The following is a 20,484-nucleotide window of genomic DNA, read 5'->3' as shown; positions in this document are numbered from 1 at the left end:
ATTAATAGATAAAGAGACACTGTTGTAAACAAACTACAGATAAAACCCTGTATTGTGTCAGATCTTTACTGAACATAGAGAGCCAACATTCATTGGAAAAGAATGTAAAACCTTAAGCTAATCAGATTTCTGGTGAGGATAAATTGAATCAGATATTCCAATCAATAAAATGATAAACAATGGGAGTTTGAGAAGCTGCTCCCAGAAAAACACAAGTAAATTGCTACCATTAAAATCTGTTCCTTGCAATCCATGGTAAATCACACTTTTAATAGACCTCTGGAAAAACTCTGTAGGCTGGAAAAATTACAAAGCAGAGCCAAAGACTTTTATCAATTCATGATCAGTTCCCAGGATTTTTCCCAGGATTTTTTTTTTTTTAAGGAGGGGCATAAAGTACAATACAAGAGATCCTAGGTAATAGTAAAAAATCTTGCATTGCATTCTGGTCTGCCACAGAAATTTGGGTCAGCCCTTCTCAGTTCAACCTACCTCATAAAACTGTTATGGAGAAAAATTAGAGCAAGGACATTATGGGGGCTACAAGTTTTTCAATGAAATATCAATAAAGAATGCAAAAAAAATAGAAGTTATTGCTTTTCTTCCAAGCATGCTAAGTTTCCATTTATTTTTTTAAATCTTTAAAAATAAGGTAAAGTACTTCACTCTGCTACAGAATGGAGGTGGGTGGGGGATGACCAGATCCTGAATATAGAATTTTGAGTTAATTCAGAATTATGACAATTATTATAACATGAAAAATAGAAGATTTGTTTTCCTGAAGCCCATTTAGTATATACAGTATGTCACTTAAGACTACATTTCAACTCGCTGCTCTCAATGTAAAAATGTCTGTATCTATTCTTCAGCTTAGTTACACAACTTCAATCTCATGCTTTCCATTCTCACAAAATTAACTATAATTAAATCAAAGTAATTACAGAAAGCACATGACTTTGAAATTTGCAAACTCTAATACACAATTCAAAAGAATATTTTCCCACCATTCTTTAATCCCTGTCTCAACTGAGTTTCATAAAAACTCAAATCCACCCTCCACTCGCCTGATTACTAATTATGGAGTCTGCCAAATAAATTTAATGCTAACTAAAAAATTGTCTCTGAACATAAACTAAAATAGGTTTTCTAACCATGGCTTGTTTATAAGCTGGGCCTAATAACTAATCATGTTTGGGGGTAGACCTATGACTCTGCATTCTTTCTTTTTTAATGCCAGATTTATTATCTGTATTATTATTGTGACTGCATTGATCATGTAAGTAATTTATGGGGAGGTGAGTACCACACTACAGATATTATTGTGTGATATTCTGATCTTGCAAAGGCATAGGAAAAGCCATGATTGAAACTCGTGCAGGTATATAAGCTTCTGTTAGTACATCTAAGCTTGCTTAATGTATCCCCTCTACTGTCAACCCCTATAAAATAGCAATTCTTGCCTATGGAAAACATACATAGAAATAGTCACCAAATAAGATGTTGATTTTAACCTACCTATTTTAAGAATAGAAAAGGATAGGCTTTTTATTACTTCCATGTACACATACACATTTCCATTACAACCCCTTTATTTTATTTTTTGATGATGAATGTGAAAGAAATAGACTAAGCATGAGAGACTGGGATAATCTAATTAATGTTCAAATATATCTGATCTTAAAAAATATTATCAAATGCAACTGTCCAAGAAAGTCCTTTGGATAAGTCAGGAATTGAATGATCTCATTACTGAGCAACATGGTAAAGAATCTTCTTTATTCTCCCTCCTTTCCTAAATAAAATATTGCTTATTTTTCTTCTGACATGTTCCTAAATTTTAAAAGTGAGAGCTTTATTTTGCCCCCTTAATTTGTCAAATTCCCTAGCAAAAGATAAAATGGCCACACCTGGTTCCGTCAGGTGGAGAACAAGAAACTTCTCCTTGAATGAGCAACTCTACAATTACTCAATGGAAAGTAAGCCAGCTTCTATCACACCCAGTTCAATATTGCCAGGAAAGGTACCGTAATTCTCCCTATTTCTTCCCTCCTTCCAAATCCAGACATTCTTTTCCCCTAAGAACATAGCATTTCCTATTTTTATTTTGTTCCTATCTAAACAATGCTTGTGAAAAGTACTGACTTTTGCATCTTTCTTTCTCTCTCCTATAAGTATATACTATTTGCTTGGTCACAAGCCTTCCACTACATTGTAGTTTGTTTGTTTTTTAACCTGTACATTTACACTATGTATGCTCTATTAAGTGAAGCTTCCTTCAAAATGCCTCCAGGCTCCCCACCTTTATATGAATTCATTCTTTGTCATTCTCTCTTTGAAATGGTTGTATTAAATTCCTCACTGAATGCTATCTGCTTAAGATCTTTGACTGAACATGTAATTACAACTACAGAAATGCCATTGAATTGCTTTATAGGCCATAACCGTTGTCACAGTCTTTAATAAATTGTATTGATTTTAATAAATTGTATTGATTTTTATCATTTTTTAAAAATATTGAATAAATAAGTCTGGTAAATATTCAGAAATAATATTTGTTCCTGACACTGTGGGAGGTCTTTATTCACTATCTCTCCTTAAGAAACTGGGATGTTGAAAAACCGTTTTAAAATTGCACAAGTTCAAGACTTGTTTTCAAAAATGTTCATTCTTATCTAAATAATGGTTTATTTTTATCCCTATTCTGAACTTCAAAAAAGCAAATATGCATAATAAGCTTAACTTTTACCTCATGATTGGTGTTACAAAGTCAAAGAACTCTACAGAAACAATGTAGGCTTTTCCAAAAACTGTTTATGCACAAAAGCAGGTATCTCCAAACTTGGCAAACTTGTGTGGACTTCAACTCCAAGAATTCCTCAGTCAGCCATGAGGAGTTAAAATGCACAAGTCCTCTGGGAGCTGAAGTCCATAAATAAAGTGCCATGTTTGGATAAACACAAGGATAATCTTAAATATCATTGAGTCATCCCTACATCACCACCCAAAAAAGGGATCCCTTATTGTTTCTGAGGGCTCGCTATGTTTAAAAATGCCTACCTTGGTGCCTGTTTGACACTTGGCCCCACTTTTTAGATTGTCTGTCCTATATGCCTATTTATTTATTTTTAAATGGAAACTTGTTCTAGTCTTTACATATTTGGTTCTAGTACTATAATGAAGGACAAAAATAAGCAAGGTAGAAAACAGTTTCCTTTTGGAGAATAAATAGCGGAGCTGGCATTTAAATTGTATTTCCCTAATGGCAGCACACAGTACTGCTCAAAATCCCAAAGGTCTCCATCAGCCCTAAAACTTGGAATCCTGCTCTAAAGTGTAAATATTTGGTGTTCTCACTGGTATTCTTCTCATATCAAGCACTGAACTATGGAAAAAATGTTCCATCTAAACAATCCTCCATTACTTTTGAGGAAGTGATATAAAGTGTAAAGTAACATCAACGATGAGGAAGACCTATAAAAAAAAAAAAAGCCTCAATCACATACTACGTTTATGAAGAAAACCCAAGTATCCATTCTACTACATAATTCTGCTGTCCCAAGCATTTTCAGCCATTCTTCTTTGGTAGACGAGCAAAAGATAAAAGCATGCAAAAGTCCAATGCAAACTTTTATGGCAGATATGTTAACTTAGTAGACCAAGTTAGGAAGATTGGAACTACAGTGGTACCTCTACCTAGGAAAACCTCTACTTACGAATTTTTCTAGGTAAGAGCTGGGTGTTCAAGATTTTTTTGCCTGTTCTCAAGAACCATTTTCCACTTACAAACCCAAGCCTCCGAAACTGTAACCAGAAAAGGCAGGGAGAAGCCTCAATGGGACCTCTCTAGGAATCTCCTGGGAGGAAACAGGGCCAGAAAAGGCAGGGAGAAGCCTCTGTGGGGCCTCTCTAGGAATCTCCTTGGAAGGAAATAGGGCTGGAAAAGGCGGGGAGAAGCCTCCATGGGGCCTCTCTAGGAATCTCCTGGGAGGAAACAGGGCCTCCACCCTCCCTGTGGTTTCCCCAATCACACGCATTATTTGCTTTTAAATTGATTTCTATGGGAAAATGTTCTGCCGGCATGTCTCAACCGCCCGTAATTACAGGGTAATTAGTCCAGGAAGACACACACCACACAATAAAAGGAAAACCCAAAAGTTTTTATAAACAGAAAAACAGAAACAGCTCCCTTTTTAAATGTCAAAGGGATTTTCTGGTACACACAAGGCACAGGTTAAATGCAGTCCAATTGCTCACCCAATAACTGGGAAATTGAGTCCAATTCTAAAATCCAGAGAGTCCACATACACAATCCTGAACAGCAAAAAACACGATCTTGATGAAACAACGAATCAGATAAACTGCCATGAGGCTAAAACACCAGGCTGCACTTTTATCTGTAGCACTTATTACAGCAGCCCCACCCAACCACAGGTGGCCTCATTTTCTCTTGTAATAATCCTTCAGTTGTCGCCTATGCATCACTCTATGCATGCGTGGATGTGTCATTAATTCTTGTTCAGAATCCAGGGATGATACAGATGACTGATCTCCTCCTGGGCTGTCTGCCAAACTCCCTTCTTCCCTCTCACTCACGCTTCCTTGGTCAGAGGAGACTTCATTGGCAGATTCTACTGGGAGCAAAACAGGCCTGCGGCATGTGGATGTCTCCCCCACATCCACCTCCACATTCCTTGGGGCAGGAGCTGGGCCAGAGCTAACCAATACAGGAAAAATTGCTGTTTCTTACAAACTTTTCTACTTAAGAACCTGGTCACAGCACGAATTAAGTTCCACTGTACTTTTCATAGTTTCAGTCACAAATTGACTTCTGTGGACCTTACATCATATTTAAATAATTAGTAGAGAGGGCGTGCATAAGTGCACTAATGTGCCTATCGTCCCTGTCACTATATTTTTATTCTTTTATTCTTCTCGTTTTTGATAAATTCCAATAAATACATAAAACAAATAAACTATACTTTATAGAAGAAAAACTTAAGAATCTTGCAAATATCACCTATGTTTCCACCATCTCTCCCTCTTATAGCCAAGAGTATTTGGAATGGAAAGTGAGGCCTCTTTTTCTAATATTTTCCTACCTCTGGGGTTCAACTCATTCAGCCCAATTTAAATGAAGTTAATTAAAAATGCATTCTTATCTCTCCTAGACCCATATTCATGTTTTTATTTTTATACTGCCAATGCTTATCATGACTCATCCAAAATAGTAAATAAATCACAAGTCTTTTGTAAACCCTTTAGGTATTTATTGTATTATAAATGTAATAAAAGGGAACAAAGCTTGACAAACAGCTATGGAAAATGTTTAGCAATATTTTGTTTCCAAACATACATATCTTCAGGGCTTTTTTAGGTACATACTGTCAGTTTGTTGAAGATCTTGAGACAACATTATGAAGATTGATTTACTTTGACAATGCTGTAAAATATGTGAACGTTATTCATAATTTCTACAGTATATTATGGCTTTGTCTACATTACATTTGCCAGTGTATATAATACACGGAGTATGTCTACCGTTATTCTATGTTAGTTCTCAGGGCTAGCAGAAAAAATTGTTTGCCATGATTTTTAAATTCCCTACACAGAGGTGGGCTGCTAAGATGGAACAGGGAGGTGTGCTCGCCCCCGTGGCTCTGAGCGTTAGCAGAGTCCAGCATAATTCTGCTACTGTACCTGAGCAGGTAGCAAAATTGCATGCAGACATGCAGGTGCCGTGTTTTGGCACAGTTTTTTGCTTTTTTTTGCTGTGAGCTTGGCAATCTCAACATTTTATCCCCAGAAAATCAGTATATAGATAGAAGAAGCATATACAAGAAAACAGCTTGCAAAAAAATTATGTGCAAATAATACTTAATTTATATTTCCTTCATAAAATCCTTTGGGAACCAAACTGCTTATTGTAGAACAAGACACAAGCTCTTTTTATAAAAAAAAATTCAATGTTCTCTTAAAACAAAGCAATGTTTTAGAAAAATTAAAGGATATGGGATTCATAGCTATAGGCACTGAGTGGCTATTTACAAAATTAAAGTTTCAAATACTTATTAATCTTCAAAATATTATAATTTTTTCACATTCCACTTTCTGAAACTATATTGAAATATTGCAATCAACGCATTCTCTAAGAATCCCCTTGTCAGAGCACATATGCACACACATAAGCAAGACATTAAAAAAAAACACAAGTATTTGCAGTCTAAAAATAGTTCTTGCTATTCTATATATTATCTCTTGTCAGCACAGATTTTCTCTTTACTATATACCACCCCTAAAGCATTGGTGTTTTTGCATTTTACAAAGGTTAGGGGGGGAAATGCATTTTCTGTGGCCAAAACAAGAATGTTATTCAAAAAAAAGAGTCCTATACAAAGCAACAAAGCAAATACAATATATAGATTTCATTTGAAGACTACCTTATCTAGCAAGAGAGAGAGAGAGAAGCCTCAATGGAAAAAAGAATTCTGCAAGTGTTCTCCCATGTGAGATTTTATTGATATTTAGGTACAGACAAAAATAATGGAAACAAACTTAAAATGGAACACATTTTATAGACAAAAATGTGCTTTCAAAAAAATATATATATCCAGGTAGTGGTCAACTAACATTCAATTACCTTCATGGGTCAGAAAAGAGTCTTTCCAATAGAAAGAGCATGAATGATAATGAAAGACAGGACTCTGAAACCTGTCTGTTTATATAGCAAATATAAATGCATCGGATTTCTAAGAATTTGTTTTGCTTGCCTGCATCCTTTGCCAGCTTTCCTTGTCTCTGCAGAGATACTGCAGTCTTGCATCAGCCCTTACAAAACATGAAATTGAGACACAAAACTATGTTAAACTGTTAGGCCTTCCTCCTCCCCTCTGCCCAAAAACACAATACAGAAGAAACTTAAGTCAATTTGCCAGATATTAGTGCCACCCTTTCCATCCAACAAGACATTTTATATTTTAGAAATTGCAGACTTCTGCTTCAAGTAGATTAGAATATTTAAAATATTTGCAACATATTCCAGTACCAAAAAAGGGATTCAATGTTTGTCAAGATTACTGAAATTTAATTACCGTATTTTTCGGATTATAAGACACAGCAAGATTTCAAAGAGCTAAGAAAAAAAGGTGTTGCCCTCCCCGGCCCCCAAGACAGGGGCAGATTGCTCCTACCGCCTGCTACCGGTGCGCTGCATGCACAGCATGGGGAGTCTCATGTGCATGTGTGTGCTGTGTGTTCCCAGTGTGATTTTGCTTCCGCGCATACGCAGGAAGCAAACATGCACCAAAATCTCATGGGGGATCGGCCCCGAGTCTACGGAGAGGGGCGGCATACAAATCCAATAAATTATTATTATTATTATTATTATTATTATTATTATTATTATTATTATTATTATTATTATTGTGTGTGCGAGATTTTGCTGATTTCTTGCTTCCGCACATGTACGGCAGCAAAAAAATTCCCCAAAATCTTTTGCACAGGCACGTCCTCTCGTGAGATTTTGCTTCTGTGCATGCACAGGAAGAAAAAAATACAAAAAATGAAAGAAAACAGATGACAGTGCAGGACTGGCACCGGAGCAGTTGTTTACAAATTGTATAATCTGGCGGCTGCTACCAGTGTGCAGTCACCTACCACACCAGTAGCAACCCATCCCTGCCCCAGGAGCACTGGGCAGGCCTCCCAAACCCTCTGCAGAGCTCATTTTTCACAAAAATGTATCCGTTTTTCACTCATTTTTGCAAAAAAATAGGGAACATAGAGGGTTTGGGAAGCCTGCAGGGTGCCCCTGGGGACTGAGGGTAGGTATAAACTCCTGTTTTTGCAAAAATGGCCCATTTTTACCTTTTTTTTTTTTTTTTTTTTTTTTGCAAAAATGGGGTGTGCAGAGGATTTCGGATGCCTGCAGAGTGCTCTTCTTTTTTGCCCATTTTGCCTCTTTTTTTCACCAAAAAGGGGTGCTTTTACCTTCCTCCAGCCCCCAGGAGCATTCTGCAGGCTCCCAAACCCTCTGCGCACCCCATTTTTGCAACAATGGGACATGGGTGTGGGGCTTCAGGAAGCCAAAAGATGCACTGATATTTCCACCCTTTTGTGGGGCGTGGAAAGGTGTGTCTTATACTCCGAAAAATGTGGTACATATTTTCTCTTTCATATTTATGTTATAGAAAGTCATTCTTGGGTACATGATGGCTAATGGGTTAATTGTTTGCTGTAGAAAACAATAAAAGTACAATTTTATTTTAAAAAATGGTAAATAGTTCTTTTAGAAATTTTAGTGGATAAAATTGAATTAGAATAAAATAGTCTTGAGTAATTTTAGCTCACGGAATGATTTTTTGACAGTTGATCAGTATGACGCTCAAGTACTTACATATTTAATTATCCCAAGTATCATTAACATATATTGCGTTAAACCAACTATAGACACACAACCAACAGAATCCAATCTGAGACCAGAACATAGTTATGCACAAACATAACCTTTGAATATAAACAAGGGCGTGGGTAAAAGCACAAAAGAAGAAAAAAGTTAGAAGAAACCCATGTAGGAGGTTGAAAAAGGAAAGCCACCAACCATATCTAATATTGATTTGCAAATCTATCAATTCAAATTGTAGAAATGAACTCATTTTGGTTGTCACTTTAAATACGAAGTAAAGTTTAAAATGATGATAGTTAGAAAAACATTAAATATTAACATTTACAAAATACTAAACCTAGTACTAAAAGTACGGCTAGTGGGTTTGATTCTAAATGAAAAGTCTGAGATTCTTTGTGTACAAACAACTATAAGTCATTGATTGCAAAGCATCATGCTTGCATTGTCAGCTCCTTCACAGCAAACCTCTAAAATAATCATTGCATGCCAAAAAAGCAAACTGAGTGGTGTTTTTTTCCATAGGTTTAGTAAGAGTTCCTTACTCCCACCACCACTGGAAAGAATTTACATCTGGCAAATGTGAGCACTAAATTTATTCAGCTGAGTAGTTCTGGCTTCTAAGAAATATGTATACCAGAAGTATACTCCTGTTATTTCTCAAATCAAAGCCAATTTCACTGATCAAGAATAGGTCTGCATTTTGCAGCAAAAACATGTGCACACAAAAAAGTAGCTCCTTCTCCTGACATCTGCCTCTCTATCAACCCATCTCAAGGGAATGGTCTTCTGGTAAATCTTGATCTCCCATGCTACAAAGAAAGAAACATGCCAGGAAAGAAAACTACCAGGAGTAGGAATAAGCTATGAGCAAAGGAGCAGATAGCCTCAAGGCTTATGCATCACTTTTGATGTTACAAACAAATCTTCTCATACATGTCCTCTTTCAGCAATGTTGTTAAGAACACATAGATATGTCATTGTTGTGTCTACTTTCATCCTTTAGAAATCTCTTTGCGTGCACTGCACAGAAATAGCAATGCAAGTCTGGTTGCCTAATACAAATTATAGACAATTATTTTCCTTACATCAAAAATGAATTCTTATTACTTACTTCAAATGCCAGGAGTGTTCCTAAGTGCCCGAGTAATATCTTCCTTTTGCGTCTCTTGTACTACTTGCTGCTGCACTTTTTTCTGAAGTCTGTGCATTAAAACTCTTTCATTGTTCTCCAGGATGCTACAATTAAAAATAAACAGGAAATATTTAGAGGGGAAATATCAACTTCAAGTGATTAGTGGGGAAATCCCTGGCCCGTCTGTTTTAGATTGTTTTAGCAAGCTGGTTTGGGAACCAAAATGATCAGTAAGTGGATATTTTTGAGGTTTTTATTATTTGTGTAAGAAATAAAATATTGTGGAATTAATACTTTCTGTTTGCCTGTTATCCTTACTGGATTATCAGTTTAGGCTCTACTACTGAACAAACAGAACATTAACGCAGAGACAGGAGTAGTAACCAAAGAGAAATCGGGATAAATAATTCTTGTGATTGGCAATTAATAAAAAGGATGACTTAACAGCTAGGTAAATCAAATTCATTACAATACCTCCATTGCCAAATCTAAAGAGGTAAAGATTAGTGTAATCTTTCTGCTGCGTTAAATATCTTCTGGATAGCCATATGAACAAGTGCCCATTAATATGAGCGTAGATTTCAATTTATTTTATGCGTCCAGTCTTTGATCATCTCCAGATAGCAAACTGGCAATGTTGTTGTACTGCCACTTTCTTTAGGGTGCCAATTCACACCTTTTTAAACCTTTTCACTACTTTGTATCAATTCATTTTCCTCACTCTGCAACTACAATTTGACTCATCTGGTCAATCTTTTTCCCCCCCCGACACGCACAAAATTTTCACTCTGACTAGAGAATTCCAGATTTTCTATAAATGAAATACTGCCAATCAAGGGAAATACCATTTTCTAAGAATTCTATATTTTCAATGTATTATTTAGAAAATATTACACATGCAAAGTTGCATAAACGCATTGCCTTATTGAGCATTTCATACTGCAGATTGTTAATCAGTATCAAAATATCTAATTGATACTGGATTTTGGGGGGGGGGCAGCTGTACAATTTTAGTAATTTTGTAAGAGGAGAGAAAGCTTTCATCCATTTTAATTAAGGGCAATATCGTGCAGGAAAAATTGCCTTGAACACTATAATCATACTAGAACTAGGACTTATCACAGTTAAACATCACTCTTACTATCTGACTCCAGATTAGTTGGTTTCTTTTGATAGAAAAAAAGTCAAGAGAAAGAAAACAAAAGCAGTAACAATGATTAAAAAAAAAACAAATTAGGGACTATCCATCCTTTTTTTTAAAAAATGTGAGTTTGCATCCTCTACTTTTATATCTGGTCCTATAAAAACAGTTCTGGAGAATTCAAATTGTGTCACGCTCTTTTTTGGAATTTATTATGCTGGCCTGAACAGAAATATTGTTGAATTATAGCACTTAAAAAAGAATCCATGTTCTTTTAATTGCTCCAGTTTGCAAATGATCCAGCAAAATTGGATTTCGATACAGGTAGTCCTCAACTTACAACTATAATTGGGATTAGAATCTTGATCACTAAGTGAATCATCATTGACTTCACATGATTTTGTGACCCTTTTTACCAGTCATTAAATGAGTCAGGTGGCCATTAAGTGAATCCAGCTTCCTTAACTGACTTTGCTTGCTGGAAGCCAGCTGGGAAAGTCATAAATCACAACCGCACTGCTGCAGCCACCCTAAATGCAAGCTGACTGCTGACTGCCAAGTCCCCCGAATTGCAATCAATGGAGTACTACAACTGTTGTAATTCTTAGCGTAGATCAAGGGTCCCCAAACTTGGCAAGTTTAAGACTTGTGGACTCCAACTCCCAGAATTCTCCAGCCAGTAAAGCTGGCTAGAGAATTCTGGGAGTTGAAGTCCACAAGTCTTAAAATTGCCAAGTTTGGGGACCTCTGGCGTAGATTGTAAATCACTTGTTCTGAGGCCACAGTAACCTTAAAGCATCATTAAACAGTTGTAAGTCGCGGGCTAGCTGTACTGAATCTCAGTTAACAATATCCGAGTATTGTAACATAAGAATAACATAGACTAACATAACATAGACTAACAATCCTGGGTCTAGAAAGCTTAGAACTACGGCGCCTAAAACACGATTTAAGTATTGCCCACAAGATCATATGCTGCAACATCCAACCGGTCAATGACTACTTCAGCTTCAACCGCAACAACACAAGAGCACGCAACAGATTCAAACTTAATATTAACCGCTCCAAACTTGACTGTAAAAAATATGACTTTAACAATCGAGTTGTCGAAGCGCGGAACTCATTACCGGACTCAATAGTGTCAACCCCTAACCCCCAACATTTCTCCCATAGACTATCCACAATTGACCTCTCCAGGTTCCTAAGAGGTCAGTAAGGGGCGTACATAAGTGCACTAGTGTGCCTTTCGTCCCCTGTCCAATTGTCTTTCCTTTATCTCATATATCATATATATTTTCTTCCTTTCATATATTTTCTCCTCTATTTTTATATATTATCTTTATATATATTACTTCATGTCTATTCTCTTCCATATGTATTGTATATTGGACAAATGAATAAATAAAATAAATAAATAAATAAAAATAAAAAAGAATATAAGGACAGTCTTCCTTCACATCAAGCCAAGTCTAATCTGTGTCCTCCATTTTGATTATCACAGTGAACAATCAACATAGCGTTTGTAAGAAAATATTCTCCTCATATTATTATTATTATTATTGCAACTGGTATTCAGATGCATGCTTTCCCCATAACAAGATAGGACTGCACACACGTGTTGCCTCAATTAACATTTTCCTACGCTAATGATTCCCAAGCATTCAAACCTTTTTTGGTAAGGGTGGGACAGGTAGTTTTCAAGTTAGGATAGTAACTGAAATTTCTATTGTAAAACTCAACATCATGTACAGGTAAGCCCTGTACTTACGACCACAGCTGAAACTAAAATTTGTGTCACTAAGTGAGACATTTGTTGGATGAGGTTTGCTCCATTTTATAACCTTTCTTGTCACAGTTGTTAAGTAAATCACTGCAGTTGATAAATTGAGTAACAAGGTTCCCCATTGATTTTACTTGTTGAAAGGTTACAAAAGGTGATCACAAAGCCTTGGGACTTAGCAAATGAGTATGGACCAGTTGCCAAGCATCTGAATTTGGATCACATGATCACGACGAAGCAAAGATCATGTGAACAACTGTGATAAGTCACTTTTTTCCAGTGCCATTGTTATTTTGAATGGTCACTAAGTGAATTATTGTAAGGCAAGGATTAACGGCATTGTTTACTGATAACAGTCAGTAAGGTTGCCATTGTTAACCACCAGTAATTAGGCGAGAAGCCACCCCAATTCAAGCCATTCCTAGCTTACTCCCTTCCCAGCCCCGAATCTCAGTAAGGTGAGAAGCTGCTTTCTCTTCAACTTTCCCGCTACCATTTCTCCTCCACCTCACACACTGTACAGAGATATATTTGTTGTACAGTGGTACCTCGACATACGAGTTTAATTCGTTCCAGACCCGAGCTCGTAAGTCGATCAACTCGCATCTCGAACGAATGCCTTTAGACTTTGTTTTTCACGCCGAGATAACCGGAAGCAAGGAGATTCTTGTGCCACCTAGTGGAAGCTTGGCTCGTATCCCGAATTTGAGCTCGGGTGTCGAACAGAAATTTCGCTCGCATCGCGGCTCGTAACTTGGAATACTCGCATGTGGAGCAGCTCGTATCTAGAGGTACTACTGTATTGTATTGGGTCTTTTCCCATGTAAAGTTGATAGAATCCTGGCAACGTTTCAACAAGGTCCTACTCATCATCTTCAGGCTGGTGCTTTCGGCTTTGTGCTTGGGCGAATATATTGTGAATATGTTGTGAGCCGCTCTGAGTCCTCGGAGAGGGGCGGCATACAAATCTAATAAATTATTATTATTATTATTATTATTATTATTATTATTATTATTATATGTATGTGTGTGTGCAGGTGTGTGTGAAGTATATCTATTTATGAACAAATTAAAAAGAACAACTGTAATACAGATTCTTTGGTGACTCTGCTTCTTACTTCCCTCCACTGAAAAAAATTCTTATTCATACCTACTATTCATTTTTTATGTCACCAGTTTGCAATCTATAAATGCATTGTCCATAGACTTATGGAAAAGGGGGATAGAAGAAAGATAGAGAATAGATAGGAGAAGAAGGAAAAAGGGAGAGGGGAAAAGTAAGAAGACAGAGTAAAGAAAAAAGAGAAAGAAGATAAGGGGGTGGGCGAGTGTACGGTGAAGCTGTATTGAAAACATGAACTAATTTCTAATTTGTTAGCTCATTACCTTGGATCGGATTGGTCGTGTAGATAGGTAAGTGCAAGCATTGAGTTAATCGAAGTATAGAGATTTCGAAAATAAAAATAAACATTCCATAGTTATATATCTAATATCTCTTATTACTATTATAAAAAGAAAAGAGAAAATATATACCGGATTTGTGTCTGGTCAAATATTATTCTCTATTTTTTTTAGCCATTTGTAAAAGGGATCCCAGCAGTTATTAAATGAGGACTCAGTTTCATTTCTGACTAGCATGGTTAATTTAGTCATCTCTTTCTTCTATCCCCCTTTTCCATAAGTCTATACGTTTATTAATTGTTATATCTCTATATCTAGGTATATTGTATTATACTAAGATTCAACTGTTATCTGTTTTGATTATTGTTTTTATGTTTTGTATATTTGTAAATAAAAATTTATAATAAATATAAATGCATTGTCCCATGACTTAAAAGCTTCTAATGAAGAACTTTGCCAATTTTTAAGATCACAAGCTATTCAATGCCAGTAGGGTCAGTTGCATCCATATGCCCTTTTGACTTTTTTCCCTACCTCCACAAGAAAAAAAAAATCTGAAATGTAGGTCAATAAATGATCAATGGAGAACACAAGCTGATTTTTCTTTTAGAAAGGCCTTTAAATGTTCAGTTTCTTCTTTCCTTTAATTACCATTTATATCAATCACTGCAATTTTGCTTTGGTGACAATTCATCTACATCTTTTTTTTTAAATCCATGTAGATGTCAGGTTTTCTCACATTTTCAAATTCAGTTAAAAAGAAAATACTACTTGTTTGTGAGGGTTGATCTTGCATTTTCAAAAAGAAAGATCCAGATCAGATTTAACATGAGTTAAATCACATGAATGTGAGTTCTTATCACATTGATGAGTTCTCATCACATGAATGAAAGCACAGGATAGACTGACCTTACATGCTATCATTTTGTTTGTCCTTCTCTTGTTTTGTGCTGTAAACAAAACTTCTGTGCTCCGAATTTAAACGAAATATCATTCCCCACTATATCGAAAATGTGAGAATTGTAGGGGGGGAAATGATTTAAAGCCATCGGTTAATTTAAACAACTTATTAAATCATACAAAGAAACATTCTGTTATTATGAACTTGGTTTATTGTTTAACTATTGGACATTAAAACATCTATTCCTTACAGCTGAGGAGAGGCTCAAGACTTGCTCACTTAAAATAAAAACACTGTTTTCCAATATATCACGAGCAGAACAAAGCAAAAGTCAATAATATCAAATAGTTTCTAAATAATTCTTTATAATAACAGTTGCTTTTGTTTATATTTTGGCATTTTCTTTTGTCATTATATATGCAACAACATGAAAGCACAGCTGCCAGTTCTTTAGCTGGTGTTGGCCTTCATTCACATAAAGTTCTTCCCAAGAACTTAGGATGTCGTAATGTATTGGCATAGTATATGTCCAGAAACAAGCAGTTCTGGCTTTTGTAATTGACAGATGGATATTTTGTCAATGCTCAAATTTTCTAAGTGCCATATAATATGTATATGAGGGGTTGCCACAGAGAGGAGGGGGCCACTCTATTCTCCAGAGCACCAGAGGGCCGGATGAGGAACAATGGCTGGAAGCTGACCAAGGAGAGATTCAACCTAGAAGTAAGGAAGAACTTCCTGAAGGTCAGAGCGATCAACCAGTGGAACAACCTGCCTGCGGAGGTTGTGAACTTCCCAGCTCTGGACACTTTCAAGAGGAGATTGGACTGCCATTTGGCTGGGGTGCTTTAGGATTCCTGCTCAGGCAGGGGATTGGACTTGATGACCTGCATGGTCCCTTTCAACTCTAACAATAAATAAATAAATAAATAATAAATAAATATAAGATTTTCTGGTATGGTACCCAAGTGTGCTGACAATCACCGGGAACCCATAGGTGGTTGATGTCATCATCTTTCAATTTATAATAATTACTATTTAATTATACATACACACACATTCAAATGTTAGTAACACAGTATTGATAGTAAGTCCTTGTGGTTCAATTCATAAACAATCAATAATTATACTTACACAATATCACTGGATGTTTTTTGTGAGATTAGCTACTTTCAAGCTAGCTATGGCATTCTAATGAAATTAAAGTGCAGTGCAAACACATCTTCTCAAATATTTTCCTTACTTCATAGTTTGTCTTGCTTTAGTGTTAAGAAATATGAAAATATAACCCTTTTTCTTTTGCTTTCATTCTACAACAGGCAAGTAATTTGGTAAATCCAGCTCCTGCAGAATCCAAAACCAAGCCACCAAAGGAGAACTCAGCACTGGATATCTTTGCATGAATTTGATTACAATCACAAGAAGTTGGGAGGTTATTTAAGTGCAGATTACCAGCTTTGATGGGTGGAAAGGAAGATTGAAAAGACCAAATTTTCAATAGAAAGCTGATGCCCGTGCTTCATTACGAAACTATGTGAGGGGGCTTGATATATCGACACTTTAAAAAAGGACTGTGTTATTTTGTTAGAGATGGTAAGCTAAGCTTCTATTACAGATGTAGACATTATTTCCATAGCATAGACCAGGGATGGCGAACCTATAGCATGGGTGCCAGAGGTGACAGGCGAAGCCATATTTGCTGGCGTGCGAGCCATTGCCCTAGCTCAGCTCCAACATGCATGTGTGTGCTGGCCAGCTGATTTTTAGCTTACACAAGGTTCTGGGAAGGCGTTTTTGGCTTCCAGAGTGCCTCCCGGGGGATGGGGAAGGGCTTTTTTGCCCTCCCCTGGCTCCAGGGAAGCTGTTGGAGCCTGGACAGGGTGAAACACAAGCCCGCTGGGCCCACCAGAAGTTGGGAAACAGGCTGTTTCTGGCCTCCAGGAGGTGGGGGAAGCTTTGAATTATGGATGTGGGCACTCACGCATGTGCAATAGCATGCGCGCACTCTCATTTGGCACTCAAGGAAAAAAGGTTCGCCATCACTGGCATAGACATTCAATTTGTCCCTCAGATGAATTGCATAGGACCTCCCTGTAAACAATATGGATGACCAGTCTGTCAGGTGAACTGACTCTGGAGCATGCCACATAGAACTGCCCATGGGAGAAACAGGCAGCTTTCCTTACTTGTGGTTTCCTAATCGCCTTGTAAATATTTTCCTGCATTTTTGGCCTCTTTTCCCTTTACAGTAGAAGGAACGGATTCTTCTGAACTGAGGAGGAAAATAAGGTTGGAAAAAAATCTGTCTCTACGTACCGACGTACATTAGTATTATATGCCTAGAGTTCCCTTAGGGTGTGAGAGAGTTGAGGGGGTCTTTGGAAACTCAAACAGTATTTGCTGCGCGAGCAAGGAGGAGACAGAAAGGAGTCTGTGTGTGGCTTAGCTCAAGTGGTCTATAATAAAGCTGCTTGCTGCTGGGAAAGAAAAAGTGAAACTGAAACTCCTCTGCTTGTGTTTTGCATCTGCATCAGATTTCTTTTCAGGTGGGGAAGGGGAAGTAGAACTCCTTAGCATCGGAGCTTGTTAATAATAATATAAGAAATATCCATGCTCCGATGGTCATTTCGAAAAATCATTTCTTAGTGAGCACTTAGAAGGCAAGAGGAACATACGTGGCAAATTTTAAGTTTGTAGGTTTTACGGTTTTGGAGAATTTGTGATTAATGTGTGAGTGGTTTTTGCTTTTACACATATATAGATACCCAACCAGATTACTGTAACCTGAAGAACATCCTAATAGATAATTCAAAGTGGTACAAATTTTTCCAGACTTCTACATTATTAGAAATTTACAACTAAAATAAAAATCTAAAACAGATTCATCAATGGTGCTGTGGTTTTCAATACTAATAGAGATTTCTTTCTTGCATACTGAAGGCTCTTCTCTATAGAGGTATAGTATTCATTAAAATCTATACCCTTTACACTTTCAAAGCTTCCCAAATCACCTTTCATAATAATAATATCCAGAAGGAAGCTATTTTTAAATGTACAGTCTAATGTGGCATCATACAAAACAAAAACAATGAGGTTGTTAAAAAAATGTGCTTAATTAACTTCAAATTAGATGCTAAGGCATTCTAGGTGAATACCTAATCCTGTGCATGTGTGCGCACACACACACAGACACAAACACACACACAAACACATCCCATATAACTTTTCCATCACGGTCTGAGGCTTTTTAAAGGAAATTCATGTCATCCAAGCTCAGTTTGGCTGCCATTTTCAGTTAGTATGAACTGTATTTTAAAAGCAGAGTTAATTAGAGAAAAGATAGCAAAATGCTTTTTCTATTTAATCAACCAGAGTGAGTTAGTATGGTACGGAAGCACACTTAATGTTTCATTGTTCCTTTAAAAGCTGCTATAACTGATATGGGTGACTAAATAAGCAGATAAAGCCATTGTCTCCAAACAGATGGTCCTGCTGTTTCCACTAACAAGACATGCCAGTCCAGCTGCCAGAATATCAGTACAATGAGATGGCAAATCCTCACTATCTGTTTGTTGTGCTGCTTTATTTTATTTTTTTCAACAGAAACTCACTGGCAGTTGCAATATTTATGATAACTGCTTCCAGGTTCTGCAGGCTGTTTGGTACATCTTAATTTTATTATAACTTTCTTGTGTAAGATAAGTAATTCTAAGAAAATGTATGCTGAAGTGTATGAAATAGAAAATAAAGATAATAATGAAAGTGAATCTCATGTTTTACAGTACTGCAACTGACCAGTACTGATTTTTTTTTTTTTGGCCTCGCCTCTGGAGCTTCCGGGAAGCTTCCCAGAAGCGTCTGGAGGAGGAAACGGCCTTTCCAAAGGCCAAAAATCAGCTGGCCAACACATGCATGCGCGTTGGAACTGAAACGTAGAAGTGCCATCACGGCTCTAGGAGAATGTCATGGATACAGATTTAAAACTAGTAATAATTGAAGTATCCCCAAGTAGAAGTGGGATATCAGAGGAAGGATTACACACCAACATATCATATAGGAAAATGGTGGTGAGCCTAGGGCACAGGTGCCACAGGTGATACGCGGAGCCATATCTGTTGGCACATGAGCCATTGCCCTAACTTAGCACCAATGTGTATGTGTATGTCAGTCGGCTGATTTTGCCTCGTACAGAGGCTTTGGGAGGGTGTTTTTAGCTTCCAGAAAGCCTCAGGGGGGATGGGGGATGGAGTTTTTACCCTCCCCAGGCTCCAGGGAAGCCTTTGGAGCTTGGGGAGGGCGAAACATAAGCCTACTGAACCCACCAGAAGTTGGGAAACAGTCTATTTCCAGCCTCCAAAAGGCCTCCAGGGGGGCAGGGAAACCTGTTTTCGCCGTCCCCAGGCATTGAATTATGAGTGTGGGCACTCGCGCATGTGTGATAGTGCACGTCTACACTCTTTCAGCACCCGAGGAAAAAAGGTTCGCCATCACTGGTATAGGATATGCTTGTATCTATTATTAATTTTGCATGTTCCCTGGCTTTCAATTAAATACCTCATTAATGCAAAATAGTAGCATTATTCAGACTATTAAGAAAAGGCACAAGTAGCCACAAAAGCAGCTGGAATACAGTACTGAAGTTAAACAAGTGACATCTAAATCACTGGATTTATATGTCACTTGTCCCCTGTTCAACTCTGGAGGAGGTAAGGATTTATCTTTCCTTGTCACCTGCTTAAGAGTATCAGTTCCTAAACAGGACCAATCTCTGTCATTTACTTTTTTTTTAATCATCAGAGTTCATTTTATCTTTCACTCCTTCCTTCCCTGTTGTGTCTTTTCTTACTTTTACTCTAACAAAATTGTTTGTCTGTGTGCATGTAAACACTGTTATACTCTATCAGATTAACCGAATTATGGTACATGAAATTTGCAATAAGAAACCTATTTATCGTTACGGTGCTAGGAGCCTCAGCAATTGTTCAGTTGCCTTATCTGTCTGCCCTCAATTAGGGATTAGTGGGCTATCAATAGGTCCAATATCTCTCGGTCCCATAATTATTTAGCTTGCACGGAGGGGAGAGGGTGGAGGGGGTATTAGATTTCTCAGAAAAATTATGAATATCAATAAAGATTTGTAACATGTTATCTTCTCCCACAATAAATTTCAAAAGACTGACCATGAATCATGAGAATCAATTCTTTTCTCTTTCTCTCTACCCCATGCTTTTCACAGCTTTTGGTCAGATTTACATCAGAAATGATTGCCCAATTTGTTTTGGGTTTATGCAATTTTGTTGGTTCTAATAACAGTATTTTCATTTGTGTCTTTTTTTTCTTTTTACATAACAAGATGGGTTTATTTTGTTCAAAATGTAAAGCTAATGACAGTTCCATAGCAAAATCTCTGAAAAGAGCAATAATAATGGGATACAGCACTTTCATTGATGGATTAAAAACCGCTCCAAAAGAAGTATATAGGATTGAAATAAATTGGACAATTTTTGTACTGGAAGGAAGTTAATAATATTACGGTATTCCTAATGGCATTGAGTTATAATAGTAACATAAAAAGACAGGCATTCTCCTTTTTATAATAAGTTACTTGAACTTAAGATATAATGTGCATTAGAAAGGCAGTTCTGGCAGTATCAGACTCAAAAATGCATTGGCTGCTTGTAGAACTCTATACTGGTTGAACAGCACTTGCTGAGATTAAGTGTGTGTG

General features: G+C 37.0%; 1 protein-coding gene across 9 annotated transcripts in view; it reads right to left on the bottom strand.

The window, feature by feature from the left end:
* The window catches only part of ATXN1 (ataxin 1), a 349,478-nt gene that overhangs the window by 171,955 nt on the left and 157,039 nt on the right, over positions 1 to 20,484 (bottom strand). For all 9 annotated transcript variants that reach the window (XM_070747309.1, XM_070747310.1, XM_070747308.1 and 6 more), the window contains one exon: positions 9,513 to 9,637. The gene's annotated coding sequence lies outside the window, so the exon portion shown is untranslated. The remainder of the gene's footprint in view (positions 1 to 9,512; positions 9,638 to 20,484) is intronic.

Source organism: Erythrolamprus reginae, chromosome 3 (genome assembly GCF_031021105.1).
Source record: "Erythrolamprus reginae isolate rEryReg1 chromosome 3, rEryReg1.hap1, whole genome shotgun sequence".
NCBI lineage: Eukaryota > Metazoa > Chordata > Lepidosauria > Squamata > Dipsadidae > Erythrolamprus > Erythrolamprus reginae.
This window is presented reverse-complemented; position numbering and strand designations above follow the sequence as displayed.